At 44.8% G+C, this 14,918-nt stretch overlaps 1 protein-coding gene across 2 annotated transcripts in view; it reads left to right on the forward strand.

Moving 5' to 3' along the window:
• Window positions 1-13,819: 13,819 nt before the first annotated feature.
• The window catches only part of LOC139567082 (tetraspanin-18B-like), a 75,431-nt gene continuing 74,332 nt past the window's right edge, over window positions 13,820-14,918 (forward strand). Inside the window, exon 1 of one of the 2 annotated variants that reach the window (XM_071388564.1) lies at window positions 13,820-13,985. The gene's annotated coding sequence lies outside the window, so the exon portion shown is untranslated. The remainder of the gene's footprint in view (window positions 13,986-14,918) is intronic. The other variant, XM_071388563.1, reaches the window with a different exon arrangement.

Genomic DNA, 14,918 nt, shown 5'->3' on the forward strand with positions numbered 1-14,918 from the left:
AGAAGAGAGGAGGAGGAGGAGAGGCAGAGAATAGAGGAGGAGGAGAGACAGAGAAGAGAGGAGGATGAGAGGCAGAGAAGAGAGGAGGATGAGAGGCAGAGAAGAGAGGAGGATGAGAGGCAGAGAATAGAGGAGGATGAGAGGCTGAGAAGAGAGGAGGAGGAGAGGCAGAGAATAGAGGAGGAGGAGAGACAGAGAAGAGAGGAGGAGGAGAGGCTGAGAAGAGAGGAGGAGGAGAGGCAGAGAATAGAGGAGGAGGAGAGGCAGAGAAGAGAGGAGGAGAGGCAGAGAAGAGAGGAGGATGAGAGGCAGAGACTAGAGAAGGAGGAGAGGCAGAGAATAGAGGAGGAGGAGAGACAGAGAAGAGAGGAGGGGGAGAGGCTGAGAAGAGAGGAGGAGGAGAGGCAGAGAAGAGAAGAGGAGAGGCAGAGAAGAGAGGAGGATGAGAGGCTGAGAAGAGAGGAGGAGGAGAGGCAGAGAAGAGAGGAGGATGAGAGGCAGAGAAGAGAGGAGGATGAGAGGTAGAGAAGAGAGGAGGAGGAGAGGCAGAGAAGAGAGGAGGATGAGAGGCAGAGAATAGAGGAGGATGAGCGGCAGAGAAGAGAGGAGGATGAGAGGCAGAGAAGAGAGGAGGAGGAGAGGCAGAGAATAGAGGAGGATGAGAGGCAGAGAATAGAGGAGGATGAGAGGCAGAGAAGAGAGGAGGATGAGAGGCAGAGAATAGAGGAGGAGGAGAGGCAGAGAAGAGAGGAGGATGAGAGGTAGAGAATAGAGGAGGAGGAGAGGCAGAGAAGAGAGGAGGAGGAGAGGCAGAGAAGAGAGGAGGATGAGAGGTAGAGAATAGAGGAGGAGGAGAGGCAGAGAAGAGAGGAGGAGGAGAGGCAGAGAGAAGAGAGGAGGAGGAGAGGCAGAGAAGAGAGGAGGATGAGAGGCTGAGAATAGAGACAGAGGGAAGAGGGGGTTGACTTGGGGGTAATAGGAAAAGAAGTGCCTCATATATAATAAACTATAGTCTGCAGTCAAGGATGACATCAGTGTGGAGCTACTGTTCTCCATCATTCTATCAGCAGACAGCACTCTGACTGATGTGGAGCTACTGTTCTCCATCATTCTATCAGCAGACAGCACTCTGACTGATGTGGAGCTACTGTTCTCCATCATTCTATCAGCAGACAGCACTCTGACTGATGTGGAGCTACTGTTCTCCATCATTCTATCAGCAGACAGCACTCTGACTGATGTGGAGCTACTGTTCTCCATCATTCTATCAGCAGACAGCACTCTGATGTGGAGCTACTGTTCTCCATCATTCTATCAGCAGACAGCACTCTGGCTGATGTGGAGCTACTGTTCTCCATCATTCTATCAGCAGACAGCGCTCTGACTGATGTGGAGCTACTGTTCTCCATCATTATATCAGCAGACAGCACTCTGATGTGGAGCTACTGTTCTCCATCATTCTATCAGCAGACAGCACTCTGACTGATGTGGAGCTACTGTTCTCCATCATTCTATCAGCAGACAGCACTCTGACTGATGTGGAGCTACTGTTCTCCATCATTCTATCAGCAGACAGCACTCTGACTGATGTGGAGCTACTGTTCTCCATCATTCTATCAGCAGACAGCTCTGATGTGGAGCTACTGTTCTCCATCATTCTATCAGCAGACAGCTCTGATGTGGAGCTACTGTTCTCCATCATTCTATCAGCAGACAGCACTCTGACTGATGTGGAGCTACTGTTCTCCATCATTCTATCAGCAGACAGCGCTCTGACTGATGTGGAGCTACTGTTCTCCATCATTCTATCAGCAGACAGCACCCTGACTGATGTGGAGCTACTGTTCTCCATCATTCTATCAGCAGACAGCACTCTGATGTGGAGCTACTGTTCTCCATCATTCTATCAGCAGACAGCACTCTGACTGATGTGGAGCTACTGTTCTCCATCATTCTATCAGCAGACAGCACCCTGACTGATGTGGAGCTACTGTTCTCCATCATTCTATCAGCAGACAGCACTCTGACTGATGTGGAGCTACTGTTCTCCATCATTCTATCAGCAGACAGCACTCTGACTGATGTGGAGCTACTGTTCTCCATCATTCTATCAGCAGACAGCACTCTGACTGATGTGGAGCTACTGTTCTCCATCATTCTATCAGCAGACAGCACTCTGACTGATGTGGAGCTACTGTTCTCCATCATTCTATCAGCAGACAGCACTCTGATGTGGAGCTACTGTTCTCCATCATTCTATCAGCAGACAGCACTCTGACTGATGTGGAGCTACTGTTCTCCATCATTCTATCAGCAGACAGCACTCTGACTGATGTGGAGCTACTGTTCTCCATCATTCTATCAGCAGACAGCACTCTGACTGATGTGGAGCTACTGTTCTCCATCATTCTATCAGCAGACAGCACTCTGACTGATGTGGAGCTACTGTTCTCCATCATTCTATCAGCAGACAGCACTCTGATGTGGAGCTACTGTTCTCCATCATTCTATCAGCAGACAGCACTCTGACTGATGTGGAGCTACTGTTCTCCATCATTCTATCAGCAGACAGCACTCTGATGTGGAGCTACTGTGCTCCATCATTCTATCAGCAGACAGCACTCTGATGTGGAGCTACTGTTCTCCATCATTCTATCAGCAGACAGCACTCTGACTGATGTGGAGCTACTGTTCTCCATCATTCTATCAGCAGACAGCACTCTGATGTGGAGCTACTGTTCTCCATCATTCTATCAGCAGACAGCACTCTGACTGATGTGGAGCTACTGTTCTCCATCATTCTATCAGCAGACAGCACTCTGACTGATGTGGAGCTACTGTTCTCCATCATTCTATCAGCAGACAGCACTCTGACTGATGTGGAGCTACTGTTCTCCATCATTCTATCAGCAGACAGCACTCTGACTGATGTGGAGCTACTGTTCTCCATCATTCTATCAGCAGACAGCACTCTGACTGATGTGGAGCTACTGTTCTCCATCATTCTATCAGCAGACAGCACTCTGATGTGGAGCTACTGTTCTCCATCATTCTATCAGCAGACAGCACTCTGACTGATGTGGAGCTACTGTTCTCCATCATTCTATCAGCAGACAGCACTCTGACTGATGTGGAGCTACTGTTCTCCATCATTCTATCAGCAGACAGCACTCTGACTGATGTGGAGCTACTGTTCTCCATCATTCTATCAGCAGACAGCACTCTGATGTGGAGCTACTGTTCTCCATCATTCTATCAGCAGACAGCACTCTGACTGATGTGGAGCTACTGTTCTCCATCATTCTATCAGCAGACAGCACTCTGACTGATGTGGAGCTACTGTTCTCCATCATTCTATCAGCAGACAGCACTCTGACTGATGTGGAGCTACTGTTCTCCATCATTCTATCAGCAGACAGCACTCTGACTGATGTGGAGCTACTGTGCTCCATCATTCTATCAGCAGACAGCACTCTGACTGATGTGGAGCTACTGTTCTCTATCATTCTATCAGCAGACAGCACTCTGACTGATGTGGAGCTACTGTTCTCCATCATTCTATCAGCAGACAGCACTCTGATGTGGAGCTACTGTTCTCCATCATTCTATCAGCAGACAGCACTCTGGCTGATGTGGAGCTACTGTTCTCCATCATTCTATCAGCAGACAGCGCTCTGACTGATGTGGAGCTACTGTTCTCCATCATTCTATCAGCAGACAGCACTCTGACTGATGTGGAGCTACTGTTCTCCATCATTCTATCAGCAGACAGCACTCTGACTGATGTGGAGCTACTGTTCTCCATCATTCTATCAGCAGACAGCACTCTGACTGATGTGGAGCTACTGTTCTCCATCATTCTATCAGCAGACAGCACTCTGACTGATGTGGAGCTACTGTTCTCCATCATTCTATCAGCAGACAGCACTCTGACTGATGTGGAGCTACTGTTCTCCATCATTCTATCAGCAGACAGCACTCTGACTGATGTGGAGCTACTGTTCTCCATCATTCTATCAGCAGACAGCACTCTGACTGATGTGGAGCTACTGTTCTCCATCATTCTATCAGCAGACAGCACTCTGACTGATGTGGAGCTACTGTTCTCCATCATTCTATCAGCAGACAGCACTCTGACTGATGTGGAGCTACTGTTCTCCATCATTATATCAGCAGACAGCACTCTGGCTGATGTGGAGCTACTGTTCTCCATCATTCTATCAGCAGACAGCACTCTGGCTGATGTGGAGCTACTGTTCTCCATCATTCTATCAGCAGACAGCACTCTGACTGATGTGGAGCTACTGTTCTCCATCATTCTATCAGCAGACAGCACTCTGGCTGATGTGGAGCTACTGTTCTCCATCATTCTATCAGCAGACAGCACTCTGACTGATGTGGAGCTACTGTTCTCCATCATTCTATCAGCAGACAGCACTCTGATGTGGAGCTACTGTTCTCCATCATTCTATCAGCAGACAGCACCCTGACTGATGTGGAGCTACTGTTCTCCATCATTATATCAGCAGACAGCACTCTGACTGATGTGGAGCTACTGTTCTCCATCATTCTATCAGCAGACAGCACTCTGACTGATGTGGAGCTACTGTTCTCCATCATTCTATCAGCAGACAGCACTCTGACTGATGTGGAGCTACTGTTCTCCATCATTCTATCAGCAGACAGCACTCTGACTGATGTGGAGCTACTGTTCTCCATCATTCTATCAGCAGACAGCGCTCTGACTGATGTGGAGCTACTGTTCTCCATCATTCTATCAGCAGACAATACTCTGACTGATGTGGAGCTACTGTTCTCCATCATTCTATCAGCAGACAGCGCTCTGACTGATGTGGAGCTACTGTTCTCCATCATTCTATCAGCAGACAATACTCTGACTGATGTGGAGCTACTGTTCTCCATCATTCTATCAGCAGACAATACTCTGACTGATGTGGAGCTACTGTTCTCCATCATTCTATCAGCAGACAGCACTCTGACTGATGTGGAGCTACTGTTCTCCATCATTATATCAGCAGACAGCACTCTGACTGATGTGGAGCTACTGTTCTCCATCATTCTATCAGCAGACAGCGCTCTGACTGATGTGGAGCTACTGTTCTCCATCATTCTATCAGCAGACAGCACTCTGACTGATGTGGAGCTACTGTTCTCCATCATTCTATCAGCAGACAGCACTCTGACTGATGTGGAGCTACTGTTCTCCATCATTCTATCAGCAGACAGCGCTCTGACTGATGTGGAGCTACTGTTCTCCATCATTCTATCAGCAGACAGCACTCTGACTGATGTGGAGCTACTGTTCTCCATCATTCTATCAGCAGACAGCGCTCTGACTGATGTGGAGCTACTGTTCTCCATCATTATATCAGCAGACAGCACTCTGACTGATGTGGAGCTACTGTTCTCCATCATTATATCAGCAGACAGCACTCTGACTGATGTGGAGCTACTGTTCTCCATCATTCTATCAGCAGACAGCACTCTGACTGATGTGGAGCTACTGTTCTCCATCATTATATCAGCAGACAGCACTCTGACTGATGTGGAGCTACTGTTCTCCATCATTCTATCAGCGGACAGCACTCTGACTGTTGAGTAGCTACTTTTCTCTGGTAAAATTCAAGATGAACTTCAAGAAAGACATCAGATGAGTGAATGTAGCTGGCTGCATTCTGTCTATGATAAACATGGCCATGCATTGTTTTAGGGGGAAACAACACCTAGCTTCTTCATTCTATATTATTATTATATATAAGCCCATATCCTTGTGTGGCTGCCACATAAATCGTGTTGCACTTCTGTTGTCATCTGATGAAAATGAAGCTATATTCTGATGAATGTGTTCCACTAGTTTACTTTGTGAAGGAAAACTATATTATAACTATATTCAACTATAGCTGCACGCCCCTGATCACTATTGAAGCTAAATAAACACTGTTGTCTTTCTATCTAAAACGCAGGTGAACTGTTTTTTTCAACGTTGTTTTGGCGACCTCCTATCCTGGCGCTCAGGGCCAGTAGTCTACATCTGTGGACACTCCAGATCGCGTGTTCACACAATTGTGTCAAGATGGAGACACCAGAGGTGCCCAAAATGAAGGATTTATGATCCCGCCTGCAGGGTCACCTTGCTGATCTGCTCCTACAGCCATTATGAATGCAGCTCCCTCCCTCCCTCCCTCCCTCCCTCCCTCCCTCCCTCCCTCCCTCCCTCCCTCCCTTCCTCTCTTCACTATCACCTGTCCACGTCTATCTCTTTCCTTCTACTCTCCTTTCATCCTCTCTACCTTTCTGTCTGTTTCTCTACTGTCCTATCTTCTCTCGCTGTCTCTCCCTGTCTCTGTCGGTCTCTCTCCCTGTCTCTCCCTGTCTCTCCCTGTCTCTCTCTGTCTCTCTCCGACTCTCTCCGACTCTCTCCGTGTCTCTCCGTCTCTCTCCGACTCTCTCCGACTCTCTCCGTCTCTCTCCGTCTCTCTCCGTCTCTCTCCGTCTCTCTGTCTCTCTCCGTCTCTCTCCGTGTCTCTCCGTGTCTCTCCGACTCTCTCCGTCTCTCTCCGACTCTCTCCGTCTCTCTCCGTCTCTCTCCGTCTCTCTCCGTCTCTCCGTCTCTCCCTCTCTCTCTGTCTCTCTCTGTCTCTCTCTGTCTCTCTCCGTCTCTCCCCGTCTCTCCCCGTCTCTCTCCGTCTCTCTCCGTCTCTCTCCGTCTCTCTCTGTCTCTGAGCCCACTAGCTAGGTCAACTCAGACCAGTCAATTAGAGTACCAGCAGGCCTGACTGCACCTGTCAGTGTCACAGCCAATAGAAAGCCTGCATCTCCCGGAGAGGAAAAGACACCGCATGTGTCACACTTTTTATGTTCCCCTTTTCATGTGTTTTCCTTTTTACGTTTTTTTATAACATTTTTTTTTTTTAAATTTTACAATTTTTAATTTCACCTTTTTTTAACCAGGTAGGCCAGTTGAGAACAAGTTCTCATTTACAACTGTGACCTGGACAAGAATAAAGCAAAGCAATGCGACAAAAACAACAACACAGAGTTACACAAACGTACAGTCAATAACACAATAGAAAAATCTATATACAGTGTGTGCAAATGTAGAAGAGTAGGGAGGTAAGGCAATAAATAGGCAATACATGTGTATTCTTTGGTGTCTGCACGTGGCTCTCCAGGATGGATCTATAGGATGGATCTATAGCATGGATCTATAGCATGGATCTATAGCATGGATCTATAGCATGGGATCTATAGCATGGATCTATAGCATGGATCTATAGGATGGGATCTATAGCATGGATCTATAGCATGGATCTATAGCATGGATCTATAGGATGGGATCTATAGCATGGATCTATAGCATGGATCTATTGCATGGATCTATAGCATGGGATCTATAGCATGGATCTATAGGATGGGATCTATAGCATGGATCTATAGGATGGGATCTATAGCATGGATCTATAGGATGGATCTATAGCATGGGATCTATAGCATGGATCTATAGCATGGATCTATAGGATGGACCTATAGCATGGATCTATAGCATGGATCTATAGGATGGATCTATAGCATGGATCTATAGCATGGATCTATAGCATGGATCTATAGCATGGACCTATAGCATGGATCTATAGCATGGATCTATAGGATGGATCTATAGCATGGATCTATAGCATGGATCTATAGGATGGATCTATAGCATGGATCTATAGCATGGATCTATAGCATGGATCTATAGGATGGATCTATAGCATGGATCTATAGCATGGATCTATAGCATGGATCTATAGGATGGATCTATAGCATGGATCTATAGCATGGATCTATAGGATGGATCTATAGCATGGATCTATAGCATGGATCTATAGCATGGATCTATAGCATGGATCTATAGCATGGATCTATAGCATGGATCTATAGCATGGATCTATAGGATGGATCTATAGCATGGATCTATAGCATGGATCTATAGCATGGATCTATAGGATGGATCTATATCATGGATCTATAGCATGGATCTATAGCATGGATCTATAGCATGGGATCTATAGCATGGATCTATAGCATGGATCTATAGGATGGGATCTATAGCATGGATCTATAGCATGGATCTATAGCATGGATCTATAGGATGGGATCTATAGCATGGATCTATAGCATGGATCTATTGCATGGATCTATAGCATGGGATCTATAGCATGGATCTATAGCATGGATCTATAGGATGGGATCTATAGCATGGATCTATAGGATGGGATCTATAGCATGGATCTATAGCATGGATCTATAGCATGGATCTATAGGATGGATCTATAGCATGGATCTATAGCATGGATCTATAGCATGGATCTATAGCATGGATCTATAGGATGGATCTATAGCATGGATCTATAGCATGGATCTATAGCATGGATCTATAGGATGGGATCTATAGCATGGATCTATAGCATGGATCTATAGCATGGATCTATAGCATGGATCTATAGGATGGATCTATAGCATGGATCTATAGCATGGATCTATAGCATGGATCTATAGCATGGATCTGTAGCATGGATCTATAGCATGGATCTATAGCATGGATCTATAGCATGGATCTATAGGATGGGATCTATAGGATGGATCTATAGCATGGATCTATAGCATGGATCTATAGGATGGATCTATAGCATGGATCTGTAGCATGGATCTATAGGATGGATCTCCAAGTAATCATGTGAGAGGAAAATCACTGCCGTTACCAGACGAGCCAAAGAAAACGTCAATGAATAATTTCTGAATGTACTTATTGATTGATGTTTCATTGAATGACGAGGGATTGATTGATGTTTCATTGAATGACGAGGGATTGATTTTCAAGAGGAAAACACATAGATGATGTACTCGGCGTTGATGACTGCATGTTGAACGCTGAAATCACTTGTGCACCTCTTTGTGTTTCCCACTGCAGCCAGAGGTCATCTTCCCTTCTGCTCCACTCATCTGCCTACGAAGCAGATGAGTCATGTCTGTTGCCTATGTGAGGAGAGGAGAGAGGAGAAGTTCACTGAGGAGTTGCTCTGTAGGGATCAATGAGGTAACCATGACGTTTGCTCTCAAGAATTGTCCCTTATATTGTGTAAGCTATCTTACTTAGGGAGAGAGAAAGAGGGAGAGAGAGAGGGAGAGAGAGAGGGAGAGAGATGTAGTTTGTGGTGAGAAAGCAAAATCTCAAACTTTGTTGTTTACCTTGAGTTGTTTACAAGCTAGCCTTTATCCCCTTTGGTACGGTCTTAAACAACCACCGACTCGTCTCACCTCAGAGTGACACAGCTCAGCTGAAAGCAATTCTTTCACAACGTTTTCTTTGGAAAGAGACTAGTCAAATACTCCCTCTTCACTTCTCACCAACCCCTCCTACAGTACACCAAACACTGAAACCACAACACAGCTTCTTCTGAAACCACAACACAGCTTCTGAAACCACAACACAGCTTCTGAAACCACAACACAGCTTCAGAAACCAAAACACAGCTTCTAAAACCACAACACAGCTTATAAAACCACAACACAGCTTATAAAACCACAACACAGCTTATAAAACCACAACACAGCTTCTTCTGAAACCACAACACAGCTTCTGAAACCACAACACAGCTTCTGAAACCACAACACAGCTTCTGAAACCACAGCACAGATTCTGAAACCACAACACAGCTTCTTCTGAAACCACAACACAGCTTCTTCTGAAACCACAACACAGCTTCTTCTGAAACCACAACACAGCTTCTGAAACCACAACACAGCTTCTGAAACCACAACACAGCTTCTGAAACCACAACACAGCTTCTTCTGAAACCACAACACAGCTTCTTCTGAAACCACAACACAGCTTCTTCTGAAACCACAACACAGCTTCTTCTGAAACCACAACACAGCTTCTAAAACCACAACACAGCTTCTGAAACCACAACACAGCTTCTGAAACCACAACACAGCTTCTGAAACCACAACACAGCTTCTTCTGAAACCACAACACAGCTTCTTCTGAAACCACAACACAGCTTCTGAAACCACAACACAGCTTCTGAAACCACAACACAGCTTCTGAAACCACAACACAGCTTCTGAAACCACAACACAGCTTCTTATTGGCTGTAGCAACAAACTCCAATCTGAGTCAGCGTCTCTGTCCCAAATGGCCCCCCTTTTCCCTATAGTGCACTACTGTTGACTAGATCCCTGTGGGCCCCTATGGACCCTGGTCAAAAGTAGTGCACTATATAGGGAATAGGATTCCATTAGAGAAGTAGCCTGTGAGTGAGTTCTGTTTCAACATTAGTAGACCGAGCACAACATAAAGGTTTACCCTATCTTGGTTTAAACAAAGAGGGTACTGTTGTGTACGTGTTTAACCTTACATTATGTTGTCAAGTAATAATAACACTGTAAATTGCAGCAAATGTCTTTAAATATGCCAGTGTGTTTTAAAAAGGCCCATATGTCTTTAAATAGGCCTGTGTGTCTTTAAATAGGCCCCTGTGTCTTTAAATAGGCCCCTATGTCTTTAAATAGGCCCGTGTCTCTTTAAATAAGCCTGTGTGTCTTTAAATAGGCCTGTGTGTCTTTAAATATTCCTGTGTGGCTTTAAATAGGCCTGTGTGTCTTTAAATATTCCTGTGTGGCTTTAAATAGGCTTGTGTGTCTTTAAATAGGTCAGTGTGTCTTTAAATAGACATGCGTGTCTTTAAATAGGTCAGTGTGTCTTTAAATAGGTCAGTGTGTCTTTAAATAGGTCAGTGTGTCTTTAAATATGTCAGTGTGTCTTTCAATAGGCCTGTGTGTCTTTAAATAGGTCAGTGTGTCTTTCAATAGGCCCGTGTGTCTTTAAATAGGTCAGTGTGTCTTTAAATAGGTCAGTGTGTCTTTCAATAGGCCTGTGTGTCTTTAAATAGGTCAGTGTGTCTTTCAATAGGCCCGTGTGTCTTTAAATAGGTCAGTGTGTCTTTAAATAGGCCTGTGTGTCTTTAAATAGGCCTGTGTGTCTTTAAATAGGTCAGTGTGTCTTTAAATAGGCCTGTGTGTCTTTAAATAGGCCCGTGTGTCTTTAAATAGGTCAGTGTGTCTTTAAATAGGCCTGTGTGTCTTTAAATAGGCCTGTGTGTCTTTAAATAGGCCTGTGTGTCTTTACATAGGTCAGTGTGTCTTTAAATAGGCCCGTGTGTCTTTAAATAGGCCCGTGTGTCTTTAAATAGGTCAGTGTGTCTTTCAATAGGCCTGTGTGTCTTTAAATAGGTCAGTGTGTCTTTAAATAGGCCTGTGTGTCTTTAAATAGGCCTGTGTGTCTTTAAATAGGTCAGTGTGTCTTTAAATAGGCATGCGTGTCTTTAAATAGGTCAGTGTGTCTTTAAATGGGCCTGTGTGTCTTTAAATAGGCCTGTGTGTCTTTAAATAGGTCAATGTGTCTTTAAATAGGCCTGTGTGTCTCCACTAACCGGTACCCCCACACATTGACTCTGTACCGTAACACCCTGTATAAAGTCTCCACATTGACTCTGTACCGTGACACCCTGTATACAGCCTCCACATTGACTCTGTACCGTAACACCCTGTATAAAGCCTCCATATTGACTCTGTACCGTAACACCCTGTATATAGCCTCCACATTGACTCTGTACCGTAACACCCTGTATATAGCCTCCACATTGACTATGTACCGGTACGCCCTGTATATAGCCTCCACATTGACTCTGTACCGGTACCCCCTGTATATAGCCTCCACATTGACTCTGTACCGTAACACCCTGTATAAAGCCTCCACATTGACTCTGTACTGGTACCCCCTGTATATAGCCTCCACATTGACTCTGTACCAGTACCACCTGTATATAGCCTCCACATTGACTCTGTACCAGTACCCCCTGTATATAGCCTCCACATTGACTCTGTACCAGTACACCCTGTATATAGCCTCCACATTGACTCTGTACCGGTACCCCCCTGTATATAGCCTCCACATTGACTCTGTACCGGTACCCCCTGTATATAGCCTCCACATTGACTCTGTACCGGTACCCCCTGTATATAGCCTCCACATTGTCTCTGTACCGGTACCCCCTGTATATAGCCTCCACATTGACTCTGTACCGTAACACCCTGTATATAGCCTCCACATTGACTCTGTACCGGTACCCCCCTGTATATAGCGTCCACATTGACTCTGTACCGGTACCCCCCTGTATATAGCCTCCACATTGACTCTGTACCGTAACACCCTGTATAAAGCCTCCACATTGACTCTGTACTGGTACCCCCTGTATATAGCCTCCACATTGACTCTGTACCGGTACCCCCTGTATATAGCCTCCACATTGACTCTGTACCAGTACCACCTGTATATAGCCTCCACATTGACTCTGTACCGGTACCCCCTGTATATAGTCTCCACATTGACTCTGTACTGGTACTCCCTGTATATAGCCTCCACATTGACACTGTACCGGTACCCCCTGTATATAGCCTCCACATTGACTCTGTACCGGTACCCCCTGTATATAGCCTCCACATTGACTCTGTACCGTAACTCCCTGTATATAGCCTCCACATTGACTCTGTACCGTAACTCCCTGTATATAGCCTCACTATTGTTATTTACTGCTGTTTAATTATTTGTTATTTTTCTATTTTTCTATTTTTTTTGGTTACTTCAGTTGATTTTAGTAAATACTTTCTTAACACTTATTTTTCTTAAAACTGCATTGTTGTTTAAGGGCTTGTAAGTCAGCATTTTCACTGTAAGGTGTAACCTGTTTTATTCGGCATATGTGACAAAATGAGGTGGAAACTGAGCTGCACTTCTTAACCTCCTTCCAAATATATGACCATATTAGAGAGACATATTTCCCTCAGATTACACAGACCCACAAAGAATTCGAAAACAAACCCGATTTTGATAAACTCCCATATCTACTGGGTGAAATACCACAGTGTTGCATCACAGCAGCAAGATTTGTGACCTGTTGCACAAGAAAAGGTCAACCAGTGAAGAACAAACACCATTGTAAATACAAATACTATATTTATGTTTATTTATTTTCCCTTTTGTACTTTAACCATTTGTACATCGTTACAACAATGTATATAGACATAATATGACATTTGAAATGTCTTTATTCTTTTGGAACTTTTGTGAGTGTAATGTTTACTGTTAATGTTTTATTGTTTATTTCACTTTTGTATATTATCTACCTCACTTGCTTTGGCAATGAAAACATGTGTTTCCCATGCCAATAAAGCCCTTAAATTGAAATTGAATTGATTTATATAAAAGGGTGTTTTATTGCTTAAGGCAATCAGTCTGGATGAGAAGGGGTGAGAAGGGGCTTTAGACTCAGGGGTGAGAATAGAGGGAGGGGAAGGTTAAACCAAGAGTCGTGATCTGAAAGGAGGAAAACCAGAGTGAAAGAGGGGACATGGTGTCATAAATACCCCCCTGTCTCTTGAGTGCCCATCTGTGCTGGACCTTAGAACATCCACATGAAAGACAAAGATCACAAATGGATGAAATGTTATTTTGTGTTACAGGCTACCAAGAAAAAAACGTTGTGAAAGTTATTACGCATGATTTAAGTTCTACCGTATGCAACGAATGACAATCAAAATAGCAGTTGAGTTCAAGCTGTCTCGAAGAAAAAGCCCTATTATTTGAAATGTTAACAATTCTAGTTTTTAGTGAGGGGTGTGAGCGTCAAGTACTCTACCCCACCTTCGAGGTGAAGCGCTGCGCGTATGGAAACGGAGGGACGGCCACTTCAACCACAGAGCGAACCTCGCGGTGAAGAATGAGCACATAACTGAACTGAACGCTGTTGCTCCGCCCGTAGTATTGGATTTATCCGGGTTATTAGTGATTGCCAAGGACAGTGTCATATCATTTTGGATACATCTACTGGTTCGTGTTTGGGAAACATATCTCGGTTCTATAGGTAAGTTTGAGGCGCTCTCTCCAATTCAGTCCCCACATTCTGTTCGAAATCGAAAATGTCACGCAGTGATTCGAAATTAGTATTTGGATTTTAACTGTTGACTTTGTATCCCACGCAATTTATTCAAGCCTTTTTCATTTTTTGTTTTGTTACATCAAAACAGTTATGGACACATTCGCTTCTGAAATTGATAGGCTCAAGCAACCAACATGTTTCTATTCAGTGTTGAACGTCTTCTCTCTCTCAGAAACTCGGGGAGTTTGTGTTCCGCTTCCATCATTGTTGAAAGTTAATGCACGACTAAATGTGTCTGTTTGTTATTTATTTTTGAACTAGGCAAGTCAATTATGAAAAAAATCTTATTTACAACGACGGCCTAGGAACAGTGGGTTACCTGCCTTGTTCAGGGCCAGAACGACAGATTTTTACCTTGTCAGCTGGGGGATTTGATCAAGCAACCTTTCGGGTTACTGGCCCAACGCTCTAACCACTAGGCTACCTGCTGGTTACTGGCCCAACGCTCTAACCAGTAGGCTACCTGCTGGTTACTAGTCCAACGCTCTAACCAGTAGGCTACCTGCTGGTTACTAGTCCAACGCTCTAACCACTAGGCTACCTGCTGGTTACTGGCCCAACGCTCTAACCACTAGGCTACCTGCTGGTTACTGGCCCAACGCTCTAACCACTAGGCTACCTGCTGGTTACTAGTCCAACGCTCTAACCACTAGGCTACCTGCTGGTTACTAGTCCAACGCTCTAACCACTAGGCTACCTGCTGGTTACTAGTCCAACGCTCTAACCACTAGGCTACCTGCTGGTTACTAGTCCAACGCTCTAACCACTAGGCTACCTGCTGGTTACTAGTCCAACACTCTAACCACTAGGCTACCTGCTGGTTACTAGTCCAACGCTCTAACCACTAGGCTACCTGCT

Source organism: Salvelinus alpinus, unplaced genomic scaffold (assembly GCF_045679555.1).
Source record: "Salvelinus alpinus unplaced genomic scaffold, SLU_Salpinus.1 scaffold_42, whole genome shotgun sequence".
NCBI classification, from domain to species: domain Eukaryota; kingdom Metazoa; phylum Chordata; class Actinopteri; order Salmoniformes; family Salmonidae; genus Salvelinus; species Salvelinus alpinus.